General features: G+C 43.2%; 1 non-coding gene across 1 annotated transcript; it reads right to left on the minus strand.

Annotated features, from left to right (window-relative positions):
- Positions 1-10,918: 10,918 nt before the first annotated feature.
- Positions 10,919-11,026, minus strand: LOC126933245 (U6 spliceosomal RNA). The gene has a single exon (XR_007718487.1). It is a non-coding gene; the product is annotated as a U6 spliceosomal RNA (small nuclear RNA).
- Positions 11,027-14,029: the final 3,003 nt, after the last annotated feature.

The following is a 14,029-nucleotide window of genomic DNA, read 5'->3' on the forward strand; positions in this document are numbered from 1 at the left end:
CTGAAATATGTGCATCTATTATATATCAATTAAAAACATAAAAATAAATAAATAATAACAATTTTAAAATTTACTGTAAGCTCTCATAAATCCTCTGTAGTACAAGATGAAATATAATCATGTAGGTTTCTCTATTATCTTTAGCCACTCTGTAAAAAATTAGTTGATCCTTTTGGTTCTCTCTTAGTATTTTAGTACATATGCCCATCTTTAACTTCCAAAAGCTATCAGAGCAAAGCAATCGTTTTAATTCCCTGCCCCTTTTCTCTGGTGGGGGAACTGAATGGAATGGGAGGATAGAAAACAGACGCTCATTCCTCCAAATCATTAGTTGTTTCTATCAAATTTTCAGTATCTCCTCTGTCATCCAATGGCATCATTTTCTGTCCTTAAAAGACACTATAACACGTATCTCACTGACCCTCAGAGCAATGATCACCACGCATGACACTGCAGGGTCCACAGACTATCCATACACATGTGAGGATGGGTCATCCTCCCCGCAGCACCTCTGATAGCAAAGTACCATTATCCTCATTGTAGCCTCGGAGAACAGAGGCTCAGAGAGGTGAGACTTGAATCCAGGTCCTCCCGCAGCACCTCTGATAGCAAAGTACCATTATCCTCATTGTAGCCTCGGAGAACAGAGGCTCAGAGAGGTGAGACTTGAATCCAGGTCCTCTAACTCCGAATCTGAGATCCCATCCATGCCCCTACAGTGTATGGACTTCAGAAGAGCTCTGGACAGACCCAAGCCAAGAGGATTTCACTCCTGTTGGCCAGGAGGCAGGCAACTCTGCATGTTCCTCCTTTCAGTCAGGAATCCAGCTCTGATGATCCTCTTCCCACAGAGAGAAGCGTGCTAGCTGCCAGTTGCATATGGCTTGACGAAGATAGGAGAGGACATAAAGACACCCCCCTCCTCCCTGTGCCCCCGGAGGAGAATCAAGCAGATTGTTTCCTGTGTGGAGGAAGTGGATGTGAGAAACCCAAGGCAGCAGGCAGACCTCAAATGGGTGAGAATCACAGTGACTCCCCTGACCCCCTTGCAAGCTCTGTCTTGAGGAGCCAGGTTCGAGGGCACCAGGGCTGCCTGTGGGCCAAAGAGCTAGACCATTTCAGCCCCAGGAGCTTCCTCCCTGAGATGCCCACCTGAAGAGAAGCCGCTCTTGCCTTCAGCCTCCCTGGAAGACCTCCGCTGCCGGCAGGCTGGTCGATGTAACAGCTCAGAGTTGAAACCCTCTCAAAAATAGCTCTGTTCCCTTCTGGGTTTAGCAACTCACACTTGAAAAGCTCTTTATTCTTTATAATGAATAGAGAGCAGGAACTTTTCATTGACAAAGAGGAACTAAAATACAAAATAAAGGCAGACCCATGGTAGTTATTCTTTTGAAGCGGTGGACAGAGAGGGCTTCAGTACTCAGCTTTCACAGATATCTACCCTTTCCTTGGGTTATTCCTGGAATAGAGGCATGAAGAGGCTTTTGAGCGGCTCTTGCTGTCAAAAGCTCATGTGTGGTGGGCAGTATTTCAGGTGACAGCATTAGCTAGAGACCAGCAGAGCAGTTTGAAGTTGAAATTTCAATCTAATTAATCGACTGAAGGAGAAAAAGACCTGAAAGAAGGACTTAACTCTTTGCTCTCCAGGCCTTCAAGACTCCTGACCACACTGAGGAAGGGCTGAGCAGGTCTGACAGTAACAGGATGGGAGTGAAAGGTCAAGAAGCCAATACTTATCTGGGTGGGAGGGACCACCATTAGGTACGTGTTGGGGAACCTTGTCTGTCAGACCAGGATTACTCAATTTATGTCTTGCCCATAAATCAAAAGTAATACAGATGGAGGAATAATGTCAAATCTAGTTTCAAAGTAATTTATTTTCTTTAAATCAAATGAAATGCATCTCTCAGAGTCCCAATGAGTTGGTGAGAAATTTAATCTCAGTTATTATTTGGGTCTTCTTCCCTCCTTCCAAATATAAACATCTGGGAGGCATATGAGTTACCTGGGAAAGAGGGAAAAGATGTGTACATTATGCAGGGTAATTGAAGCTGGTCATATGCCAAAAACTCCAAATCACATTGTCTTAAGATAGGATGTTTATTCCTTGCTCAAAGTCCAATGTGGATGTTCATGATCAGGAAGTCATCCCAGGCAGCTCTTCTCCAAGCAGTGACTCAGGGATCCAAGCCCCTTCCATGATGGGGCTCTGTCATCATCTGGGCTTTGAAATCATTTGCTTCCTGCCACTCTGACTGGAAAGGAATTAGAGGTAGAGATAGAGAGATCATGAGGATATATTTACGAATCAGGCCCTAAAGTGGTATATTACTTTAGCCCACATTCAATCAGTCAGACTCAACCACTTAGCTGTAAGTTGATACAAGGAGGCTGGCAGAGAAATAGAATTTAACTGTGTGCCCAGTGAAGAGAAATATCTATTGATAAAATTTAGCATTCTGTACCAATGTATCTAATCTTTGGGTCATATGGCTTTTTCTGTTATTCTTCTCGTTCATTCCACATGGTCCATAGTAGCTTGATGCTCTCTCTTTGTCAGAAGGATTCAGTGAGGCTGGAAACCACACCTGCTACAGTCCTGCTGCTGCTTCTGCAGAGGGGTGTCATGGACCCATCAAATTCTAACTCTTCTTTTTCTCTTTCCTCTAAAGCATCCTTTTCTATTCTCCTAGGATTTCTAGTATAACTTTTTCTTTTTTTTCTTTTTTGAGACAAAGTCTTGCTCTGCCGCCCAGGCTGGAGTGCAGTGGCACGATCTCGGCTCACAGCAACCTCCACCTCCCGAGTTCAAGTGATTCTCCTGCCTCAGCCTCCTGAGTAGCTGAGATTACAGGCACGCGCCACCACACCCGGCTAATTTTTGTACTTTTAGTAGAGACGGGGTTTCACCATGTTGGCCAGGCTGGTCTCAAACTCCTTACCTCAGGTGATCTACCTGCCTTGGCCTTCCAAAGTGCTGGGATTACAGGCATGAGCCACTGCACCCGGCTGTTCAGCATCATTTTCATACAGACAGAAAAGACATAATCACTGTGAAGAGAAAAGAGTAAGAATATGAAGCACACAGTTGAGACGGGCATGTTAGGCAGTTGGTTGGGCTCAGCTAGGCATGCTTATGTCACTTACAATTATGACAGTGGGCCAGAGTCCAATGCCTCAGCAAAATAACAAATTACTACCTACCATGTATTTCTGAGTCTATTCATAGTTGAAAACTACGCATGACAGTTGCCATAGTTTGTTTTAGTTTGCCCAAGAGAGACAAGATTTCACCTGGTGGTTTTTATGAGTTCCAGTGTCTAGACCTTGAGAATTACATTCCATGGTTCTGAAGGAAATTCAGGTACCATGTAACTACTACAATGGGCAATCTCAGAGGAAGTGTGGCTCATGGGAGTAGTTTCCAAAGACAAGAAATGGGTAAGTAGTCTGATTTTTAGGAAGGAGAAAAAGTGGGAATCACAGAAAGTACAAATGTGTAAGTTTGAGGTTTGAGGCCAGTTCTTTATTTTTTATTTTATTTTTATTTTTTGGAGACAAGATCTCACTCTGTTGCCAAGGCTGGAGTGCAGTGGTATAATTATAGCTCTCTGCAGCCTCAACCTCCTGGGCTCAAGGGATCCTCCCACCTCAGCCTTCTGAGTAACTGGGACTACAAGTGTGCAACCACGCCTGGCTAATTATTTAGCGGTGGCTCACGCCTGTAATCCCAGCACTTTGGGAGGTCGAGGCGGGTGGATCACGAGGTCAGGAGATTGAGACCATCCTGGCTAACACGGTGAAACCCCATCTCTACCAAAAATACAAAAAATTAGCTGGGCGTGCTGGCGGGGGCCTGAAGTCCCAACTACTTGGGAGGCTGAGGCAGGAGAATAGTGTGAACCCAGGAGGCGGATCTTGCAGTGAGCCAAGATCATACCACTGCACTCCAGCCTGGGTGACAGACTGAGACTCTGTCAAAAAAAAAAAAAAGTTTTAAAAGGAACATAATAAGCACTTCATATTATGATCAGTTTGCTCAAAATAAGTCATACTTTTGAACCAAAATGAACCAAACATTACCTTTCCTTTTTTAGTTTGGAGTATTAAGTTGTCAGGTTAGGGGACTATGACAGACTTACTTTTCCTGGAATTGGTTGAAGGCCTCAATAATAGTATGTTTTGATAGATTTTAAGCTGTTGAACAATCAATCTTGAGTGTTAAGATTGAGCTTTGGGAACAGTCCATTAATAACAAGTTGCTCTTACCCATCTAAGTTCTGAAGCGATGAATAAGTAAACACAGGTGTCAACCAGATGGGGAAAAAGGAACCCCTCACCTCTGCTTTTGATTAAACTGATAAGAGAAAGTGGCTTGTTGTGTGTCCACAACCTGGCCCTTAATCCTTGCTAATATTCCAGGCCTGACACAGTTAAACATCCCTCTCCAGTCATAGGCACAGCTGAATTGCCTCTGGCCTCCCATTCAGGGGCAGCTCAGTGATTGGTGGAAGAGGAGAATGTAGGTGTCCTGCACAGAGGCAACTTCAAAGAATTCGGAGAGGGATTGTTGAGGCAGCTTCAGTTCCTTCTCCAAAATTCACCAACCATCAAGCATGGTTGGAGGTAGAAGGAGTGAACTAGAAGCAGTAGAAGTTATGATCCTGACATTTCTGCAAGGGCAGAAGGTCTCATTTCATGGATCAAGTTAGGAATGCATAGAGGGGAACAGAGAGATTCCTTTTAGCACACAATAGGGTAACCTAGAGTTCTTTCCGCTTGTGCTGTTACGGTCAACATTTTGCTATTTGATGCATATGAAGGCACAGAAGGAATGTGTAGCTTTTTTGAAGTTCTTACCAGAATAGGAAGAATAACTGACATGACAAATGATGGAAAATTAAAAATCACCTCACCTGCCCGGGCGCAGTGGCTCATGCTTGTAATCCTAGCACTTTGGGAGGAGGTGGGTGGATTGCTTAAACCCAGGCATTTGAGATCAGCCTGAACAACATAGCAAGAACTCATCTCAAAAAAAAAAAAAGTGGAAAAAAAAAATCACCTCAGCTGAGTGCAACCTATGCTGGAGTCTCCTAAACTCAATTAATTTAGGTTAAAAAAAATTTTAAAGGAAAACTTCATACACTATGCAATTGCTCAGATACAGAGTGAAGAACAACAGTGATGGCATCAGTTTATATTAAAATATGGCCGGGCACGGTGGCTCACGCCTGTAATCCCAGCACATTGAGAGGCCGAAGCAGGCAGATCCCTTGGGCTCAGGAGTTCAAGATCAGCCTGGCCAACGTGGCGAAACCCCATCTCTACTAAAAATACAAAAATTAGCTGGGCGTGGTGCCACGTGCTTATAATCCCAGCTACTTGGGAGGCTGAGGCAGAAGAATCGCTTGACCCCTGAGGGGTAGAGGTTGCAGTGAGCCGAGATCGCGCCACTGTACTCCAGCCTGGCTCAGGCCTGTAATCCCAGCACTTTGGGAGACCGAGGCGGGTGGATCACCAGGTCAGCGGATCGAGACCATCCTGGCTAACACGGTGAAACCCGTCTCTACTAAAAATACGAAAAATTAGCCGGCGTGGTGGCGGGCGCCTTGTAGTCCCAGCTACTGGGGAGTCTGAGGCAGGAGACTGGCGTGAACCCGGGAGGCGGAGCTTGCAGTGAGCCGAGATCGCGCCACTGCACTCCAGCCTGGGCGACACAGCAAGACTCCGTCTCAAAAAAAAAAAAAAAGTTGTGTTACAATTTTCTAGGGATTTTTAGTTCACCTGAACTGATATAATTATTATGCATCCACTAAAAATGTTAGTGTAGTCTCCAGTTGCATTTGTTCAACAAATACTTGTTTAGCATGTATTCCATGGCAGGCACTGTGCTGGGTGGGAGTTAATTGTACCACAGTGTCTGGAGTAATCTGCCCATTTAGGGGCACATACTTTAAGAGCAACATTAATGAATTAAGTTGGAGGATTGGTGGGTGGAAACCTAGTCCTATTTCTTCAGCTTTTCATGAGGCAATTTCTTTTCCTTTGTGCGTGTGTGTGTGTGTGTGTGTGTGTGTGTGTGTGTGTGACAGAGTCTTGCTCTGTAGCCCAGGCTGGAGTGCAGTGGAGCATCTCCGCTCACTGCAACCTCCGCCTCCCTGGTTCAAGCCATTCTCATGCCTCAGCCTCCCAAGTAGCTGGGATTACAAGTTTGTGCCACCACGTCTGGCTAATTTTTGTATTTTTAGTAGAGACGGGGTTTCCCCATGTTGGCCAGGCTGGTCTTGAACTCGTTACCTGAGGTGATCCGCCCACCTCGACCTCCCAAAATGCTGGAATTACAGGCGTGAGCCACCGTGCCCAGTCCCATGAGGCAATTTCTACTAAATCATAGAAAAAATATTTGAGTATTTTATTGGTAGAAATTATTTTAGCCGGAAATAACAGAGACATTGACATAACCAGCTTAAACAATTTAAAAAATTAGTATTATTTTAAATAACAACAACAAAAGCCAGAAGTAGAGCAAGTATCATAATTGGGGCTGGAGATTTATTGCTTTGCTGTTCTTTGAGCTCCTTTGTCCTCCAGATAGGGGCGTTTTCTTCAGGTTGCTTCCTCCTGGTGACTGCCATCAACTCCTGGAACAGCATGCTTCCTCATTAGAAAATTCTTTCCAGGCCAGGTGTGGTGGTTCATGCCTGTAATCCCAGCACTTTGGGAGGCTGAGGCAGGCGGACCACCTAAGGTCAGGAGTTCAAGACCAGCCTGGCCAACATGGTGAAACCCTGTCTCTACTTTAAAAAAAAAACACAAAAAAATTAGCCAGGTGTGGTGGTGCATGTCTGTAACCCCAGCTACTTGGGAGGCTGAGGCAGGAGAATCGCTTGAACCTGGGAGGTAGAGGTTGCGGTGAGCCGAGATCACGCCATTGCACACCAGCGTGGACAATAGAGTGAGACTCCTGTCAAAAAAAAAAAAAAAATCTTTCCTCCCACCTTTGAACAAAAGTAGTCTGATTAGGCTCGTCTGTATCACTAGTCCATCTCTCATCCAATAGCAATCTCTAGGAGTCATGCCATGCACTGATTGGCTGAAGCCTAAATGCTGAAACTAATCACTTGCAAGGAGATTAGATTTAATAGGATTGGCTTCAGTTGAGGATAGTGCTGGCTTCCTGAGACACTAGGGCACCATGAAAGGGGTTGCGGTGGGGCTTTTGTAGATAACATTAGGGTTCTGTTTGAAAAAAGGAAAATGGTGGGAAGGATGCTAAGGAGGCAACCCTGGGAGAAGGAAGCCTCTTGGGATGGGTGGATTTGATGGAAGAGAAGGTAGAGATCTTTCCTTTCTCTCTCCCAGGAAAACCTGATCTCTCCTAGTGCTGTTACATTTCTTTACGTGGCAATAGCTGTAACTCATACCCTTAAAACCTTGCACAGTGGTGTGGAGTCAACTGTCCTGCTTCTTTGTATATGACTCTATTACATAAATTCAATTAAGTGGGGGTTCATAGGAAGGCTGATTGTGGTCAAGGTCCAACTTCTACCCTCCAATCTATGCTTACTGGAAATATAATTGATCTTTTGATCTTCATCTGTTGGATTCCTATATCTGTTTCTAATTAACTCATAACCGGGGGTGGGGGGACATGATTATCACCCCTGAAAACCTTAACAAGTGTGCCTTTCAGAGCAAACCAGGATCTAAAGGATTTGGAGAACTGTCACAAAGAGGAAATGTAAAATTCAATATTGAGACTGTGCAGCCATCAGAAAAAAATATCGAGACTTTCTGCTGCCATACATCAGCTAGATGTATCAGATATTCGGAAAGTTCAAAGGGCACAAATTTCAAGAGCATAGCCATCAAGAAAGCTGCACTGCTAGTAAAGGGGACTCTGTCTTTGGAAGTATTCATGCAATGGCTGGATGGTCACCTCCCAAGTATGCCTAAACATGGAATTCTGCACATTTGGGAAGTGGAACAGTTACTTCCATGGTACAATCCAACTTTTGTTCCAAGTAATCCTGTTTTGCTAATTGTTTGACCTGTGGTTTTCTTTTCTTTTTTTTTTTTTTTTTTTTTTGTTTGTTTTTTGAGACGGAGTCTCGCTCTGTCGCCCAGGCTGGAGTGCAGTGGCGCGATCTCGGCTCACTGCAAGCTCCGCCTCCTGGGTTTACGCCGTTCTCCTGCCTCAGCCTCCTGAGTAGCTGGGACTACAGGCGCCCGCCACCGCGCCCAGCTAATTTTTTGTATTTTTAGTAGAGACGGGGTTTCACCGTGGTCTCGATCCCGACCTTGTGATCCGCCCGCCTCGGCCTCCCAAAGTGCTGGGATTACAGGCGTGAGCCACCGCGCCCGGCCTACCTGTGGTTTTCAAAGTGTAGTTCCTGTAACAGCATTAGCACCAGCTGCGGAACTTGGAAATGCAGATTAACAGGCCACACCCTAGCCCTCCTGTTATGGGTGGAATTGTGACCCCAAAAGGATAGGTTGAAGTCCTAACACCCAGTACCTCAGAATGTAACCTTATTTGGAAATAGGGTCATTGTAGATGTAATTAGATATGCCAAGATGAGGCTGTACTCGCTTAGTGTGGGCCTTTAATCCAGTATGACTAATGTCCTTATAAGAAAAGGAGAGAGAGACACGGATACACAAGGGGAGACCTCCATAGAAGACAGAGGCAGAGACTGAAGTTATATACCGGTAAATCAAGGAACACCAAAGATTGCCAGCAAACTACTAGAAGCTAAGAAGAGGCAAGGAAGGACCTTCCTTACCAATTTCAGAGGAAGTGTGGCCCTGCTGATGCTTTGATTTCAGACTTTGAGCATCCAGAAATAGGAGCTTGTTTTAAACCACCTATTTTGTGGTAATTCATTATGGCAACCCTATGAAACTAACACACCTACTGAATTAGGAACTCATATATTGTGGCCCAGCAATTTGTGTTTATAAGTACCCCAGATGATTCTGAAATATACTAAAATTAGAAAATCACTGATTCCTTCCTTCCTTCCTTCTTTTCTTTCTTTTTCCTTCCTTTCTTTCTGTCTTTCTTTCCTTTCTTTTTCTTTTTCTTTCTTTCTTTCTTTCTTTCTTTCTTTCTTTCTTTCTTTCTTTCTTTCTTTCTTTCTTTCTTTCTTTCTTTCTCTTTTCTTTCTCTTTCCCTCCCTCCTTCCTTCCTTCCTTCTTTCTTTTCTTTCTTTCTTTCTCTCTTTCTTTCTTTCTTTTCTTTCTCTTTCCCTCCCTCCTTCCTTCCTTCCTTCTTTCTTTTCTTTCTTTCTTTCTTTTTGTAATTTCAACTTTTATTTCAGATTCAGGGGGTACATGGGCAGGTGCGTTTCATGGGTATATTGCATGATGCTGAGGTTTGGGGTACAAATGACCCCATCATGCAGGTAGTGAGCAAAGGGTTTTCCAATCCTTCCCCTGCTCTCTCCCTCCCTGCTCTAGTAGTCCCCAGTGTCTGTTGTTGCCACCTTTATGTCCATGAGTGCCTAATGTTTAGCTCCCACTTACAAGTGAGAACATGTGGTATTTGGTTTTCTGTTCCTGGGTTAATTTGCTTAGAATAATGACCTCCAGCTGCGTCCATGTTGCTGCAAAGGACATGATTTTGTTGTTTATGACTGTGTAGTATTCCATGATGTATATGTACCTTTTCTTTATTCAATTCACTATTGATGGGCACCCAGGTTGATTCCATGTCTTTGCTGTGGTGAACAGCGCTATGATGAGTGCATGTGTCTTTTTGGTAGAATGATTTGTTTTCTGTTTGTTTTTGTTTTTGTATTTGGTTTTTTGAGACAAGGTCTCATTCTGTTTTCTAGGCTGCGATGCAGAGGCGTGATCATGGCTCACTGCAACCTCAACCTCCCAGGCTCAAGCAATCGTCCACCTCTGCCTCCCAAGTAGATGGGACTACAGGCATGCCCACCATGCCTGGCTATTTTTTTTAAAAGATGGGGTCTCACTACATTGCCCAGGCTGGTCTCAAACTCCTGGAATCAACCGATCCTCCCATCTCAGCCTCTCGAAGTTTGGGGATTATGGATGTGAGCCATGACGCCCTATCCTTCTTTTGGATATATATCCAGTGATAGGATTGCTGGGTAAAATGGTAGTTTTGCTCTTGGTTCTTTGAGAAGTCTCCAAACTGCTTTCTACAGTGGCTAACTAATTTACATTCCCACCAACAATGTATAAACATTCCCTTTTCTCTGCAGCCTCACCATCATCTGTTGTTTTTTTACTTTTTAGTAATAGCTATTCTGATAGGTGTGAGATGGTATCTCATTGTGGTTTTGATTTGCATTCATCTGATAATTAATGATATCAAGCATTTTTTATAAATTTGTTGGCTGCTTCTATGTGTTTTTTTGAGAAGTGTCTGTTCATGACTTTTGTCCACTTTTAATGGGGTTGTTATAGATTCTGGATATTAGAGCTTTGTTGGGTGCACAGTTTGTGAATATTTTCTCCCATTCTGTAGGTCTGTTTACTCTGTTGATAGTTTCTTTTCCTGTACAAAACCTCTTTAGTTAATTGGTCCCACTTGTCAATTTTTGTTTTTGTTGCAACTGCTTTTGAGGACTTAATCATAAATTATTTCCCAAGGCCGACGTCCAGAATGGTGTTTACTAAGTTTTCTTCTAGGATTGTTATAGGTTGAGGTGTTACTTTTAAATCTTTAATCCACCCTGAGTTAATTTTTGTATATGGCAAAAGGTAGGGCTTCAGTTTTATTCTTCTGCATATAGCTAGTCAGCTATTCCAGCATCATTTATTGAATATGGGGTCCTTTCCCCATTACTTATTTGTGTTGACCTTGTCAAAGATCAGATGGCTGTAGATGTGTGGCTTTATTTCTGGGGAGAACCCCTGTTTCCTTTCTACTTTCTTTAAAGTTTTTTTAATGAAATCCTTCATGAATTTGCATGTCATCTTTGCACAGGGGCCATGCTAATCTTCTTAGTATATATACTGCTGAAGCGAGTACAGAACCACTGTTTTCTATTCTAGATCTAGACCAATGCCTCTCTCACATTTATGTGCATGTGAATGAATTGAGGATTTTGTTAAAATGCAGATTCTGATTCAGTGGATCTGGAGTAGGACCTGAGTTTCTGCATTTCCAATATGCTCTCAATACACGCCCAATATGCTCTCCAAGGACTGGACTTTGAATACCAAGTGTCTAAATCAGTGCCGTCTGGTAGAACTTTTCATGATAATGGAAATGTTCTATACTTCTACTGCCCAATATGAAAGTCACTAGCCACATCTAGCTACTAAACACTTGAAATGTGGCTTGACTGAGAACTAAATTTTAAATTTTTATTTCCTTTTACATTTTTTTATTATTATTATTTAATAGAGATAGGTTTTCCCTATGTTGCCCAGGCTGGTCTCAAACTCCTGGGCTCAAGGGATCCTCCTGCCTTGGTCTCCCAAAGGGCTAGGATTACAGGCATGAGCCACCACACCCAGCCAAGAACAAAATTTTTAAATGCTATTTAATTTAAATAAATTAATAGCTACATGCATTATATAGTACAGGTCATCAATTTCCTGTTTCTAGTCTTAAATGGCATGTTTTGCAAAGCCTTCAGGGCTCTCAACTTTTGTTCATCTTGAAATATCCATAATTTGATAGTCAGGACTGGTGGTGTTCCCTATGCAAGACTGTGTGCTCAGCAGTATATTAGGAGCCACTGGAGAGCATAAAATAAATAGATTGCAGGGTCTTTGCCCCTGAGGAACTTCCTGTTTATTAACCAGCTCTCATTGTGTTTTCTTCCAGTTTCTGCCAAGCCTGAAAGTGTTCAATGTTAAAGGGTGGGGGGAGGAGGAAATTAAGCAATAATTAGGAGAGATGATGCTTGGCAGGGGCTTTTTTATCTCAAGGCTACCAGATTTTGTTCATGGAATTTGAGAACATGAGTGATTTGCATATGTTGCATAAATTTGCATCTTGTATTCAAGAGACCTGACTCCAAGTCTATGAAGTACAATTTAATTAATTAGTGAAACCTACTATGGCTGTATTCAGAATAGAATTCATGGCATAACACACATGAAATTGCTAGCTGTTGATAGCTGGGATCAGGAGATCCCAGACCAGGTCAGGAGACCAAAAAAAAAAAAAAAAAAAAAAAAAAAACAGAGCAGAAGAGGTTGACAGTTAAGGGGGAAGAAAAGGTACCAGGACCTTTGTTATCATCCCTCACCTCTGCCTTCTGTGCACCTCCAGCCTTTGTATATAGGGTCATTAATTTCCCACAAACAGCACTATGTAAAATGAAGTTGCACCAAAGAATGGAATTAGACCTCTTGTGCCCACTAGTGTCAGTTTCCTTATCTTTGGCATACCCCATACTTCCTGCCTTGCTTCTCTGCCTACAACTGAACTCTGCATGAGTGTTAGCAGATAGTTAGATAGTTTAAAAAAGGAAAGATAGAGTGAAGGAGAGGATGTCTAAAGAAAAGAAGTGAAGAGTCAGGTCATTTTTTCTGCTCTCTCTTCCCTTCTCTTTCTTCTCTCCTCTAGTAAGCACCTACTCGATGTCTGTGCCAGGTCTGTGGTAGGCCTGGGAGATACAAAGGTAAAGTAACACAGCCTTCTTGTCTCAAAGGAGCTCAGCACTGCAGCAGGGGAGATGAACATATGAGCAGCAACTACCATACTGTGCATAGAAAGAAACGATAAACGTATGTCCTAGGAAGGGGACCCAGAGGAGACAGAGATGCCTCTGTTGATGTGGAGAGGTAGAGGGGAAGTTTTCTCACAGGAAGAAAGGGAAGGGACTTGAAGAAAGAGAAAGGACTTAAAGAAAGAGAAGGATTGTGGTGGGGCAGAGAGAACAGCATGTGTAGAAACAGCACGATGTGCTTAGCGTACAGTTAAGTATCACAAATGTGAAGCGGAGGAGGGAGGTCAGGGAGAGGTACAAAATCCAGACCAGCCTATAAATGCCTAATTAACTTGCTTTCAAGCACCAAGGGAATGGAACTAAAGTAGAGTACTTTAGACCACCTTACCTAGGAATGAAAACATGGCACCTACCCCAGCAGCAGGGCTAAAGGATCTTTCCCTTAGGAGTTAAGTCTCCCCTCCTAGCATCTCTTGACCAATGTTAGTTAGCTGTAGATTTGCCCTTAACATTTCCTACTTGTGCCCTTTTCTAGGAGAACTTGAATTCTATTATGACTCAATTGACTAGAAATAGGCATCTGTATAATATATCTTCTATCTGTTGTCTGTAACCAAATATACCCCCTGCCTGCCAGGCAGCCTGGAGAGGTCAGGTGGAGCTGCAGGGTCATCTTAAAATGGTCGTGTTCACCACCTGAATGATTCCCCTGATTCTCTCCTCTCCCCATCGTGTGGGTATTTACTCCTTCTTTCTTTTCGGAAACTCAGAACCAAATGTGGCAACTGCGTGTGGCCCCAGAGATACTAAAAACTCCCCTGCTCCCCCACCACCTCCACGGCCAAATCTGGGAGCCATAGAGCTACCCTTCACTGCAGAGCTAGTGGGATGGCATAAGGATGTGTCTGGTGCCTCCTCCCACCTCACCCATGCAACTCTATACTCTGTGGGAGAACTGGCTGCCATATTTCATTGATCTACTACTAAATGTTTTAGCAAAACAAAAAGCACAGACTATACAATCGCTAATTCATACCTGCTCCTCAGCTTAAGAAATACATTTCAAACTCAACTGAAGCTCTTCTGTTTCCCTCATTAATTACCTTCCTTTCCTTCCTCTTAAGAAGTAATCATTATCCTGAATGTGGTATTTATTATACCAAATACTTGTATTTATATGATACTATGGTATATTGTGTTAAGTATTTTAAAATTTATAAAAATGTTATGCCTCAAATGCCATCAACAACCAACTCTGTTAGTTTCCTGTGTGGGAAAGCTTCTGAATTGTGTGGTCTTGCCCCTCTGGACCCAATGGCTATATCATAATAAAAAGATAGCTTTTGGCAAGATTTTATCTTATGCTA

This window comes from Macaca thibetana, chromosome 12 (assembly GCF_024542745.1).
Source record: "Macaca thibetana thibetana isolate TM-01 chromosome 12, ASM2454274v1, whole genome shotgun sequence".
Lineage (NCBI taxonomy): Eukaryota > Metazoa > Chordata > Mammalia > Primates > Cercopithecidae > Macaca > Macaca thibetana.